We start from the raw sequence: 13,650 nt of genomic DNA on the forward strand, positions 1-13,650 counted from the left end.
CCCCCAGATCCTGCTCCCCCCCTGTTTGAAATGGTAAGGGGGACAAAAGTCCCCCTACCATTTCACAAAGAAAGTGTAAAAGAATGTTAAAAAAGACAAACACACTTTTGAAAAAGTCCTTTATTAAAATAAAAAAAGATTCCAGTGGTGGTAATCCACTCTTGCTATCCAGCGACGGATGATCGTCTCTCTGGGGTCCAGCGATGGCTGATCTGATCCAGCGACGGGTGATCTCTCCGTCCAGCGCAGTGCAGTCCATCCATCCTTCTTCTGTCTCCGCTGGCGTAGACACTGTGGGATCCCGACAGCCTGACATTTCTTATATGAGGACGGCAGGGCCACCCGTCACCTGACCCCGCCCCCTCTGACGCTAGTGGAGAAGCCTGGCTTCCTCAATGACGTATGGGTGACCCCGCCCCCCTCTGATGTAACGCAGGTTTCCGTTACATCAGAAATGCTATATTTCTGACCATCATAACAAATGGTCAGGCCTCTTACCGTGGGCGGAGTTTGCTCACAATAGTGCCTTGAATTTAGCTTCCCATTTGTGACCGTTTATGATGAACCATGGTTTCCAACTTTCCGTGTTGCCTGCCTCATTTGTTCCGCAGAGTATTCATGCATTAGAGGAGCATCTCTGTGGTCTTCGTTCCACTTGGCTAAGTCTAGGGGGCTTTGTGACATGCTAACGATAGGTACAGACTCCATGCTGACCACAGACACCTGCCTGCGCCTTCCTACCAGGTTGGGGACAGAGTCTGGTTGTCATCCCGCAACCTCCAACTTCATGTTCCTTCTTTGAAGTTCGCACCTCGGTTTATTGGGCCTTTCCGTATCATTCGCAGGATTAATCGGCTTACGAGTTGGACCTTCCTCCTAGTATGCACATCTCTAATGTGTTTCATGTCTCCTTATTGAATCTTTTGGTCTGCAACCACTTTACCACCTCTGTGCCATGTTCTCACCCTTTACAGGTTGAGAACTATGAGGAGTATGAAGTATAATCCATTGTAGATTCCTTGGGCGCATACAGTACCTGGTGCATTGGAAGGTATACGGTCCAGAGTAACGCTCTTGGGCTTCATCCTCGGACGTACATGCCCCTGTCCTCTGTGATTTCCATAGATGTTTTCCCCTCAAGCCCGGTGGTCCTCTGAGGGGTTATGGGTCATTGAGGAGGGGGTACTGTCAGGGCTAGGCTCAGCCCTTCCTTCTCTGAGCTGGCCGCTCAGCTGTTGGCTAATTGCCACAGTGCCTCAGCTTTTGATGATTTGCTCATCAGTTCTGCCTATTTAAAGCCGTCCAGCTCACTTCATCTCTGCCTTTGCCATTGGTCACATCTCTGAGACTTTCTCCTGCGTTCCCATTGAAGACTTGGACGGCTGAAGTCCAGATGGCTCCTGATCCTGCTTGCTGTACTACTACATTGATCTCTTGCTCTCTGTCATTGGCATTGGCTGACTACCCGATCTGGTTACTGAACTCTGCCTATGTATTGACTACGCTTACTCTGTTCTTCCTTTTATTATTATTAAACAAGTGTGATTAACTGTACTTCTGTCTTGGTCTGATTTATGGTTTCTGACAGGCAGGCAAGTGATTCAGTGCATTAAATATATATACAGTCTCCAACATATATATATGTATATATATATATATATATATATATCCATTGCATTCCAGTGTAGCCAAGCCTATATCTAACTGCAGGTGGTCATCGCTGGTGTACATTTTCAAATACACTTTTAGGCAGGCAGTGCATTAAATATTTATACAGTCTCCAACATATATATATATATATATATATATATATATATATATATATATATATATGCACTGCATTCCAGTCTAGCCAATCCTATATCTGACTGCAGGCCATTGCTGGTGTACATTTTCAAATACACTTTCAGGCAGGCAAGCAAGTGATGCAGTGGTCTGCAGTGCATTAAAAATATATACAGTCCCCATCATATATATATTCACTGTATTCTAGTCTAGCCAAGCCTATAACTGACTATAGGCCATTCCTGGTGTACATTTTCAATGACACTTTCAGGCAGGCAGGCAGAAAGGCAGGCAGTCAAGTGATTCAGTGGTCTGCAGTGCATATATATATATATATATATATATATATATATATATTGTAGAGGGTCAGCCTGGGGCAGGGTTAAGAGGGGGTTAATTGAAGAAGGCAGGTACTTCCCCTTCAGACCTGCTTATGGTCAGGTGTGCTGAAAGTGTCAGTGTGGAGCTGTTGAGTAGGAGAGAGACACAACAGCACGTTGTGTGGAAATGTCCATTGCTAGATGGTGTACCTGTTGGGTGACCTTAAACCACAAAAAGACTGTAGCTCTGTTTGGAGCCATTAACTGTTACCTCTAAGCCTGTGGGCTGATGAACTGTGAGCTGTACCTGTGTGCACATCCCTATGATAAGACAAGTCTGTCTGGTCTTATGTTTTTTTTTGCTGTTTTGCTGAATAAAAGCCACTTTTATTTTACTGGACTGCCTCTGAGCCAGCTCTTCACCCCTCTGATCCCCTACAATATATAAATATATAATATATATATATATATATATATATATATATATTATATATATGGCCTCCTACATATATATCCACTGCATTCTAGTCTAACCAAGCCTATACCTGATTGCAGGCCATTCCAGGTGTAATTTTTCTAGTAAACTTCAGGCAGTGTTTTTATAATCCAATTTTACAGCATGTCTGGAAGGCCACCAAGGAAAGGCAGACACTCACAGGCCACTAAAAGAGGGCAAGCAGGCTCTGTGTCTACAGCCAACAGTGCTGGTCGTGGACACGGTGCATCCTCAACATGTGGCCATGGGGAACGATTGTCCTTTTTTCCGACAGCTGTCCGTGTTGAGTCACAATATGCAGAAGAGTTGGTAGAGTGGATCACAAAGCCATCCTCATCCTCCTCATCCTCTGTCACCCAGGCTAAGAGAAGTTTGTCTGCCAATGCAGCTACCAAAGCGGCCTATTCCATCGGCTCAATGGCGTCAGTCCCTCCTTCCCTAGCCCCACCATCATGTCCTGAGGAGTCCCCTGAACTGTTCGACCACAGTGTTGGGTATATGCTGCAGGAGGATGTGCAGCATTTTGAAAGCTCCGATAATGGTACCCAGGTTGAGCATGAAGGCAGTAACGCGAGCCCAGAGAGATAGGGTACCCAAGGAGGACAAGAAACTGCCAGTCATGTTCCCCAGCTGCAGCATACTGCCAGGTTTGCTCTAGTGGCGAGGAGGGAGGGGATGATGAGGTTACTGACTCTACGTGGGTGCCTGATAGAAGAGAGGAGGAGGCACATCTCCAACTAGGCAGGATGCCCTGCAGGGGCCAGCTTAAGGACAGCCAACTGACTGTATCACACCGCAGAGCTCTACATGTGCAGGGCGCTGCTGACTTCTCATGTTTTTTCAAAAGTTCTTTGGTGTAGGCCTTTTTTGAGACATATGCAGCAGATCACATCGTTGCTGTTTGCAACATGTATCTGAAGCGTATCAAGCGTGGCAAAAGCAGCAGCCGCTTGGGCACCACATGCTTGACCAGACATATGTCAAGCTCTCATGCAGTCCGTTGGCAACGGTACTTAAAAGACCCACACCAAAGAACAAGGTAGACCTCTCCTTGCTCCTCATCAGCTGGGATCTCCAACCCCACTATACCTTCAGCCCTGTCAGAAACCTGCACTGAGAGGAATGAAGGTGTAGATTAGGTTTTCCAAGCACTTGCGGGCAATCTGCTAGCGGTACACCTAAATCCGATTGTAGCAGGCAAATTTACCTACCCCAGTTGCTAAACTGTCAAAAGAAATTAGATCCCAGCCATCCACATGCTAAGCTGCTGAATGCTAGTTTGGCTAAATTGCTAGCACTCCAACTGCTGCCTTTTCAGCTGGTAGACTGTGCCCCCTTTCGAGAATTTGTGGAATGTGCAGTACCTCAGTGGCATGTTCCCAAATGCCCTTTTTTTCTCAGAAGGCCATTCCGGCTCTCTACTGCCATGTGGAAGAGGGGGAGGAGGATGAGGATTGTATCAGCATGGAGGTGGAGCCTAGCACTCAGCAGCAGTATTTAAAGCATTGTTTTCAGTCCCTAGAAACCCATGGACTTGTATGTGGTTGGGAGGAGGTGGCTGGGGATCATGTCGTCCTTAGTGATCCAGTGGACTCCGGACCGAATGCCTCAGCAAACCTACACTGCATGGCCTCCCTGATCCTGCAAAGCCTGAGAAAGGACCCTCGGATTCGTGGTATCAAGGAGAGGGATCAGTACTGGCTGGCAACCTTTCTTGATCCACGTTACAAGGGTAAGGTTGCAGAACTTATCCAGCCTTCGCAGAGGGAGCAGAAGATGAAACATCTTCGGGAGGCCTTGCAGAAAGTTTTGTGCAATGCGTTTCCAGAGCCTGGGAGGTTAAAATTTCCTGGTCCTCCTGGACAACATCTTGCTGAGGCTTCGGTCAGTCACAGAAGGAGTGGTGGAGAAGGTGGTTGTCTGACCGATGTGTTCAGACAGTTTTTTAGTCCGCAGCCCTAAGTTCTGATCAGGTCCAGCAACCATCGCCAGCGTCTGATTTACATGGTGCAGGCATACCTTGGGGCGAAATCAGACTTGGAGACCTTTCCAACCAAAAATCCACTGGGTTACTGGGTCTTGAGGATGGATCACTTGCAAGAGCTTACACAGTATGCAATTGAGCTTCTGGCCTGTCCTGCATCCAGCATTCTGAATTGCACATTCAGTGCTGCTGGAGGCTTTGTAACGGATCACAGAATGCGACTGTCCACAGTTGATTGGCTCAACTTCATAAAAATTAATCAGTCTTGGATCACTAGCTACCAAGCACCTGATGATGATGTAACCGATACATTTTTTTATGAGAGATCCTTTGAAGACTGCCTATGCTGATGCTGAGTGACTATCTTGTTATGCTGAGTGACTATCCTATTCCTCCTCAATGTTCGTGTTGATAGCTTCTAAGAATATTTTTGGTTCTGGGCACCACTACCAGTGCCTAAAGCCCAATTTTTCTGCCCCTGTTTAACAGGGGTGTGTAATTAAAATTTTTGCTGTAATATTATGCAGCATGGCTCGTTCCTGAGCTCAACTAAAGTATCTTTGAGGGTTGCAGTGTTGCGGCACCAGCACCAGTGCCTAATTCCCCAATTTTTCTGCCCCTGTTTAACAGGGGCATTGTCAGGGCTGGCTTAGCCCTTCCTTCTCTGGTCTGGGCGCTCAGCTGTCGGCTAATTGCCAGCTCTCTTCTCTCTCCACAGTTACCAGCTGTTCCTGATGATGCTCGTCTGACCTGCCTACTTAAAGCCTTCCAGCTCACTTCACCTCTGCCTTCGCCTTGGTCACATCACTAGAAACCATATCCTGCGGTTTGTTTAAAGACTGGCTTGCTGACATCTCTTCTGGCTCCTTATCCTGCTTGCTGTTGCTCTACTTGGATCCCTGATTTCTGGCCTGGCTGACTACCCGATCTGGTTACTGGACTCTGGCTATGCTTGACTACGCTTTTTCTATTTACCTTTTTATTTTATTAATGAACAAGTGTGATTTAATTGTACTTCTGTCTCAGTCTGATTCATGGTTTCTGACAGTAGGCGAAGGCCATGAATTCGGAAGATACAGTCAATCCACTTGTTGGTAATATTTTTTCCACATTGGATGAACAAGATCACCGCATGGATCAGTTTGCCATGACATTACAAACACTCCTGAATCACACGGCTCACCTGGAATCCCCCATGGTGGCTGCTCCAGTACAACCTGATTCGCAGGCCATCCCTGCTGCTGCTCCAGTCTCTGTGCAGGCACACACCTCGAGTATTACTTCTAAGAGGAATGTCTGGTTCTGCTCCGCTTCCCCAGCAATTTGGGGGCGATCCAGTTCAATGCAGAGGGTTTCTCAATCAGGTTGAGATATAAACTTCGAGATGCTGCCCCAGGCGTTGCCCACTGACAGAAGCAAAGTAGGTTTTGTGATATCTTTGCTTTCTGAGAGAGCCTTGGCCTGGGCTAACCCTCTATGGGAGACGCAAAAACCTGTTGTCTTAAGTTACCCTCAGTTTGCGATCTCCTTTAAAAGGGTATTTGACGTTCCCACACACTCCGCTTCTGCTGCCAAGTGCATCATGTCCACCAAACAGAGTACGAGAACTATTGCCAACTACGCCATTGAATTCCGTACTCTGGCAGCAGAGGTTGCTTGGAACAATGAGGCCCTCGTGGCTGCTTTTTCTCATGGTCTCTCGGATTCCATCAAGGATGAGATAGCAGCCCGAGATATAACCACTGAGCTGGAGAGCTTCATCTCGTTTGCCATCCTCATTGACTCCAGACTCAGAGAAAGACTTTCTCTTAAGGAGCGCTTGCGGAAGCCTCCTGTACGTTTGCCTCCGAGCTTTGTAGTCCCACCCATGCCTCCCTCACCTCCCATGCCTCCTGGTACCGAGTTGGTCAGTGAAGATGAACCCATGCACCTGAGCTTCACGCGTCTCTCTGTGGATGAGAGAGCCTTTAGGAGGAGGGAGAGATTGTGCCTTTATTGTGGCCAGGCAGGTCACTTTTTAAAGTCTTGTCCTACCCGTCCAGGGAACACCCAAACCTTGAGGTCCTGTCATGGACAGACCTTAGGTAGCGTTGTTTCATCCCCAGTTATCCAGAAGGATAAGCCCCTGGTTTTGGTCACCCTTTCTTGGGCTGAGTCGTCCATCGAGATCAAGCTCTAATCGACTCTGGGGCTGCAGGCCTGTTCATTGATGCTGCATTTGTTTCGCAGCAATCGATTCCACTGCAGCTGCATGACACTCCACTTGCCATTGAGGCTCTTGACGGGAGACCTTTACAGCCTGCCCATGTGGCTCATGAGACGGTTCGGTTGTCCATGACCATAGGGCTCTTCGCCATGAGATAATCCAATTCCAAGTTATTTCCTCACCCAGGTTTCCACTGGTTATTGGTTATCCTTGGTTACAGATGCACAACCCCTCTTTTGATTGGCTCCGTGCTGAGGTTCTCTCCTGGTCACCACAATGCAGAGAGACATGCTTCCTGAAGGTATCCAAGGTCCTGTGCAACTCTTCACTCCCCACGCTGCCAGAGGAGTACCGTGATTTTAGCGATGTCTTTGATAAAGGTCAAGCTGGTAGTTTGCCTCCACACTGGTCTTATGATTGCAGAATTGACCTTCAACCTGGTGCCATACCTCCTCGTGGCTGGGTTTACCCTTTGTCGGTCTTGGAGGATAAGGCCATGGAGGAGTATGTTGCTGACGCACTTTCTCGAGGTTTCAATCCGCAAATCCTTGTCTCCTGCTGGTGCTGGTTTCTTATTTGTGAAAAAGAAGAGCGGTGAACTGAGACCTTTTATAGATTATAGGGGTCTCAATCGTTTGTCACGGGGGCATCCCCCTCAATCGTGTCCATTGATTACAGAGTTATTTGATCGCCTCAAGTGAGCAACGGTTTTCACGAAGCTTGACTTGAGAGGGGCATACAATCTCGTGCGCATTAAGAAGGGTGACGAGTGGAAAACTGCATTTAATACCAGAACAGGCCATTATGAATACCTGGAAATGCCTTTTGGCCTTTGTAACTCCCCGGCAGTTTTCCAGGAATTCATTAACAATGTCCTCCAAGATCTGTTGCAGTTGTGTGTGGTGCTTTATCTCCATGATATCCTCATATTTTCCAAGTCCCTGGAGAGCCACCACACAGATGTCTGTCGTGTGCTTCAGAAACTAAGAGAGAACAATCTCTACTGTAAACTGGAGAAGTGCGAGTTCCATCGTAAACAGGTTACATTCCTGGGCTATGTAATTTCCACTGCTGGTTTTTCGATGGACCCAGAGAAACTTTTGGCAGTCCTACAGTGGCCTCGACCCAAGGGTTTACGTCCTCTGCAGCGTTTCCTGGGCTTTGCCAACTACTATCGGAAATTTTATTTTTTTTTTCAAATAAGTTTATTAAGTATTTCAAACCATACATATAAGCAAGTAAATTGTTATGCATAGATAATTACAAAAAAATGGTACATGTACACAGAGATAGCAAAAAGAAAAACGGTCCTTTCCTAAACATTCTGTGTAATATATAACGCCCCAAATAACTTCGTATCTGTTTTCAGTTGTTCTTGAGTAATCTAACACTTTACATGGAAGCAATGAGTAATCTAATCTATGAAATTATGAAACAGAGAACGAAACCATAGTTCAACTCTCCTAAACCATTCCACTGATGACATGACTCTCACTATCTTGGGAGGGCATATACTTGCAAGAGTCGTAATGGGAGTGGTCTCGAGTATAAAATTGAAAGTTGACAGTTGACACTGTATCTATGGGCAACCTTATACATCGTGGAAAGAGAGATGACTGGTCTCTCGTCACTCCCACCCCAATCGGGCTCTGACTGTGGGAGTGACGAGGGTGTCACCACTTAACTCTGGTTATGAAGTATTTCTATCTGTCGTTTTCATCATTAACTGACCCAGGTGGCCATGTAGTATAGTCTATCTTATTGATAACCAGGATAGAGAATTTGTGGATACGAAAGGAAATAGTACTGCAGAATCAATGACTATCTAAAGTTTGGGTCAGGAGGCAAGGGTCAAAAAGAAGGAATATGGAGGGGTAGGTGGGGAAGGAAGGAAAGCCCAAGTGAGTAGTCCAACGGCTTCTCTTAGACTGCAAAGAAAAATCCAGATATGCCTGTAAGGCCAATACATGTGTCCCTTAGGTCGGGCTATAGGTTATCGTGTAATGTTTTGTATTCTACAGACTCTTGGAAATGCAACCAACATGCCCAAACTTTTGTAAACTTGGGTGATAGATCGTGAAGTTGATGGACAATTTCTTCCATTTCTTTTATTCGATTTACTCGCTGTAGCCAATCTCTTACGCTAGGCGGCGTGGTTTGTTTCCACCTGGTGGGAATACACATTATTATCGGAAGTTTATTCGTAACTTCTCGTCTCTGGTCAAGCCCCTGACTGATATGACAAGAAAGGACGGTAACCCACAGAGTTGGTCTCCAGAGTCCATTAAGGCCTTTTAGACTCTCAAGGCTGCCTTTGTTTCTGCTCCTGTGTTGGCACATCCTGATCCTATGTTGCTTTTTATCCTAGAAATTGATGCTTCTGAGACTGGAGTTGGCGCCCTTCTGTCTCAACGTCCTAACTCTGAGAGCGCTATGCATCCGTGTGGCTACTTTTCCAAGAAATTGTCACCTGCTGAGTGCAATTATGAGATTGGTGACAGAGAGCTGTTGGCGATCATTTTAGCCCTGAAAGAATGGAGACATCTACTTGAAGGTACCACTGTGCCTGCTCTTATTCTTACAGACCATAAGAATCTTACATTCTTGCCTGACGCTAAGCAACTCTCTCCCAGAAGGGCGTGATGGGCTCTTTTCTTGTCAAGCTTTAATTGCATTGTCTCATTCTTACCCGGTACTAATAATGTAAGGGCTGATGTCTTGTCATGATAATTTTCCTCCACTTCCAAGTCGGAGTCAGTTCCTATGATTCCTCCTGATCGTAACTTGGCTACGGTTCGCACCAGTCTTACTTCTCCTTTGGGTGATAAAATTCTTGCTGCTCAGGTCCATGCTCCTCCTGATAAACCTTGTGACCGCTGCTTTGTCCCAGAGAGTCTCCGTACTGCAGTGCTCCAGACTTACCATTCTCCCAAGGCAGCTGGCCATCCTGGGAAGAATCAACTCATTTGGGCCATTTCCCAACAATTCTGGTGGCCTAGTCTTTGGGCTTATGTTACTGCCTAGGTAGCTGCCTGTCCCTTATGTGCTCAGAGTAAGACTCCACAACACCTTCCAGTGGGCCTGCTACAACCCATACCCAATGGAGAGAGGCCCTGGACTCACCTGTCTATGGATTTCATTGTGGAGTTGCCCAACTCCCAAGGCAACACTGTTATCCTTATGGAGGTTGACCGGTTCTCAAAGATGTGTCATTGTATTCCACTTAAGAAGTTGCCCACCTTTAAGGAACTGGCTTCCATTTTTGCTCGGGAGATCTTTGTCTTACATGGGCTACCCAAGGTGATTGTCTCGGACAAGGGCAGTCAGTTTGTTTTCCGGTTCTGGCGAGCCTTTTGTGCACAGTTGAGAAACCAGCTTGCGTTCTCTTCTGTGTATCACCCGCAGTCTAATGGGGCCGCAGAACGAGCCAATCAGTCCTTGGAGCAATTCCCACGTTGCTATATTTCTGACCATCATAACAACTGGTCTGAACTATTACCTTGGGAAGAGTTTTCTCACAACAGTGCCTTGAATTCTGCCTCCCGATTGTCTCCATTTATGGCGAATTATGGTTTCCAACCTTCCATGTTGCCTGACTCGTTTGTTTCGCAGAGTATTCCTGCGTTAGAGGAGCATCTCCATGGTCTTCGTTCCACTTGGGTACAAGTCCAGGAGGCTTTGTGTCATGCTAATAATAGGTACAGACTCCATGCTGACCGCAGATGCCTGCCTGTGCCTTCCTACCAGGTTGGGGACAGGGTCTGGCTGTCATCTCACAATCTCTGGCTTCGTGTTCCCTCACTGAAGTTTGCACCTCGGTTTATTGGGCCTTTCTGTATCCTTCGCAGGATTAATCCAGTGGCTTGCCCGTTGGACCTTCCGCCTAGTATGCGCATCTCAAATGTGTTTCATGTCTCCTTATTGAAACCGTTGGTCTGTAACTGATTTACCACCTCAGTGCCACGTCCTCATCCTATTTAGGTTGAGAATCATGAGGAGTATGAGGTACAATCCATTGTTGACTCCCATAGGTTCCGTGGGCGCATACAGTACCTGGTGCATTGGAAGGGGTACGGTCCGGAGGAACGCTCCTGAGTTTCATCCTCTGACATACATTCCCCTGTCCTCCTCTGCAAGTTCTATAGACGGTTTCCCCTCAAGCCCGGTGGCCCTCCGAGGGAGAGGAGTCATTGAGGAGGGGGTACTGTCAGGGCTGGCTTAGCCCTTCCTTCTCTGGGCTGGCCGCTCAGCTGTCGGCTAATTGCCAGCTCTCTTCTCTCTCCACAGTTACCAGTTGTTCCTGATGATGCTCATCTGACCTGCCTACTTAGAGCCTTCCAGCTCACTTCACCTCTTCCTTCGCCTTGGTCACATCACTAGAAACCATCTCCTGCGGTTTGTTTAAAGACTGGCTTGCTGACATCCCTTCTGGCTCCTTATCCTGCTTGCAGTTGCTCTACTTGGATCCCTGACTTCTGGTCTGGCTGACTACCCAATCTGGTTACTGGACTCTGACTATGCTTTTTTCTATTTACCTTTTTATTTTGTAAGGGATCTTCCCGGGGTAGGGTGTGTTTGGACACAGTTCACAGCAGACTTGGAATTTGATAAAGCAGATCTTGGCGTTTATTCGTGGTACAAACAGTCCAGCAAACAAAATATACAGCAACACCGTGCTTTCTAAGTACAACAAAAATAAAAGTCCTAGCCCGGCTGGGCGCTTACTAACAGGTTCTGCTCACCTATCTGACACTTACAAACACAGCGTCTTTCGCCTGGATATCGCAGGGTGAGTTTTAGCTCCAGCAGTGGCTGTGCTTGCAGCTTCCTTCAACACACAGATTGTTCATTCCCTGGCTGAGAAGCAATCACCTGCAGACCCTACAGAGCCTTTAGCTTCCCAAGCTAATTAGGATCCAATCTCACCTGATCCCAAACCCAGAACTGGATCGGGGGATGTGGAATGACAGGTCCCTCTACCAAACCTACCTGCCATTCCATATAAACCCAGGCCCGGCAAAATTAAATAACAACTCAGCAGCATATCGCTGCTGAGAAACTGATCCATCCTGGATTTACCATCTCACACTGTGTAGCAACCTAGGTGAGATGTACACCCCCTCGATCACTTCTCCAGTGACATGTCTACATATCCCCCCCCTCTTTTTCAGACCGGAGGGCTGAGCCTTTTGTCCCCACAGACAACTTACCCTTGACAATGCGTTAGCATTTGCCTGTAATTTCCCTGGCCTGTGTTCCACAGTGAAATTAAAGTTTTGTAGGGAGAGAAACCATCTAGTCACTCTTGCATTTCTCTCCTTGTTTAACTTCATCCATGTTAGGGGGGCATGGTCTGTCACCAACTTGAATTTCCTGCCTAGCAAGTAATACTTTAAAGATTCTAGGGCCCACTTCACTGCCAAACATTCTCGCTCCACAATGGCATAATTTTTCTCGGCCGGGGCTAGTTTTCTACTCAAGTACGTCACCGGATGCTCCTCACCATTCACTACTTGTGAGAGTACTGCACCTAAGCCTGTGCTAGAGGCATCTGTCTGGACCAGAAATTCTCGCCTGAAATCGGGGGTGACTAACACAGGTGGTTGGCACAAGGCAGACTTAAGGCTTTGGAAAGCCTTCTCGGCCTCTGGGGTCCACGTGACCATTGCTGTCTTTCCGCCCTTTGTCAAGTCAGTTAGCGGAGCAGCAACTGAGGCAAAGTTCGGCACAAATCTACGGTAATAACCCGTAATACCCAGGAAAGCTCTAACCTGTTTCCTTGTCAGGGGTCTAGGCCAATTCTGTATTGCCTCAATTTTATTTAGCTGTGGCCTAACCAATCCTCTTCCAACAATGTAGCCCAGATATTTGGCCTCTTCTAGGGCTAGAGCACACTTCTCGGCATTTATGGTCAACCCTGCATCACTTATGGCATCCAACACGGCCTGTACCTTACAGAGGTGACTTTCCCAATCAGGGCTAAAAATGACCACATCATCGAGGTAGGCGGCTGAGTAATCACGATGTGGTCGCAGAATCAAGTCCATCAACCTCTGGAAAGTTGCAGGCGCTCCATGTAACCCGAACGGCATCACTACATACTGGAATAGCCCATCAGGGGTGGAGAAAGCAGTTTTCCCTTTAGCCTCGTCAGAAAGTGGAATCTGCCAATAGCCCTTTGTGAGATCGAGGGTGGTTATGTACCTGGCGTTACCCAACTTCTCAATCAACTCATCTACCCTGGGCATAGGATACGCATCGAACTTGGAGATCTCATTCAACTTTCTGAAATCGTTACAGAACCTCCAAGTTCCATTGGGCTTTGGGATTAGCACAATTGGGCTGGACCATTCACTCTGTGACACCTCAATTACCCCCAGAGCAAGCATACGTTTTACCTCGGCAGATACGGCTTCCCTACGTGCCTCGGGTATCCTATAGGGCTTAAGGTTTACTCTGCTTCTAGGCTCAGTTTCAATGTGATGATGGATGAGGTGTGTACGCCCTGGGAGGTCAGAGAACTTGTTTTTGTTTTTCTGTAGAAATTCCTGAGCCTCCTGTTTCTGTGACACTGATAGAGTATCACCTACCTTGACTGGAGGGATTGGTTGTGACAAATTATTAACAGTATTTGTCGCCCCCAAGGATTCCCTGTCTTTCCAGGGCTTGATCAAGTTTATGTGATAAACTTGGAAAGGCTTCCTTCTACCTGGTTGGTGCACCTTGTAGTTCACCTCACTGATCTTTTCAACAATTTCATAAGGACCTTGCCACTTCGCCAAGAATTTACTCTCAACAGTGGGGACTAGTATAAGGACCCTATCGCCTGGGTTGAATGTCCTGATTCTTGCGGACCGGT

Source organism: Lithobates pipiens, unplaced genomic scaffold (genome assembly GCF_037356315.1).
Source record: "Lithobates pipiens isolate NorthernLeopardFrog02 unplaced genomic scaffold, aLitPip1_a1.2 Scaffold_30, whole genome shotgun sequence".
In the NCBI taxonomy this organism is placed as follows: Eukaryota; Metazoa; Chordata; class Amphibia; order Anura; family Ranidae; genus Lithobates; species Lithobates pipiens.